The sequence below is a fragment of the Pseudonaja textilis genome, chromosome 6 (assembly GCF_049901715.1).
Source record: "Pseudonaja textilis isolate UNSWEBS1 chromosome 6, rPseTex1.2, whole genome shotgun sequence".
NCBI classification, from domain to species: Eukaryota; Metazoa; Chordata; class Lepidosauria; order Squamata; family Elapidae; genus Pseudonaja; species Pseudonaja textilis.
In genome coordinates, this window is record NC_141995.1 from 49,577,785 (window position 1) to 49,578,521 (window position 737).

At 46.3% G+C, this 737-nt stretch overlaps 1 protein-coding gene across 1 annotated transcript in view; it reads right to left on the reverse strand.

Moving 5' to 3' along the window:
• The window catches only part of FAM114A1 (family with sequence similarity 114 member A1), a 25,060-nt gene extending 24,323 nt beyond the window's left edge, over positions 1–737 (reverse strand). The window contains exon 1 of the mRNA XM_026699856.2: positions 687–737. The gene's annotated coding sequence lies outside the window, so the exon portion shown is untranslated. The remainder of the gene's footprint in view (positions 1–686) is intronic.

Here is a 737-nt window from a genome sequence, read left to right on the forward strand (position 1 = left end):
AGAGCTTGTTGCTAAATGGTCAGGCAGTGCTGCCCTCCCCCAAAAGCAAATTGCCCCCCAACTCTTTGAGTGCTTGGCCTTCTGCCCCCTCCCCAAACAGCACTCCTAAGGTTAGAGATCTCTGCCTCCCTCCTGCTTCTCAATGGGACCAACTTCCCTGGGAACATTTAAAGCCAAAGAGGAGGGAAAGAAATGAAGAAGTGAAGAATCCTTCATTGTTTAAAAAAAGGGAAGACGGGAGAAGAGGAAAGGGAAAAAAGGGGAAAAGAGGAAAGGAAAGAAAGATGAAAGAAAGAAACAGAAAGGAGTAGAAAGGGGAAAAAAAGGAAAGGAAAAGAGAAAGAAGGAAAGGAAAGAAATGGTAACAAATGATAGCAAATGATAGCAAAAGGAAAGGAAAGGAAAGGAGGAAGGAGGAAAGGAAAGAAATGGTAACAAATAAAAAGGGAAGGGAAGGAACGGAAAAAATAACAGAAGGAAAGGAAAGGAAGGGAAGGGAAGGAAAGAAAGGAAAGGGAAGGGAAGGAAAGGAAAGGAAGGGAAGGGAAGAAAGGAAAGGAAAGGAAAGGAAGGGAAGGAAAGGAGGAAGAAGGGAAGGAAAGAAATGGTAACAAATAAGAAGGAAAGGGAAGGAAAGGAAAGGAAAAAGCGGGAGGAAGCTGCAGGCAGTCATTTCGCCCTCTTACCACCGCCGAGCTGCTGCCTGCCGGCGCGCCCTGAACTCCCCTCCCGGCCAC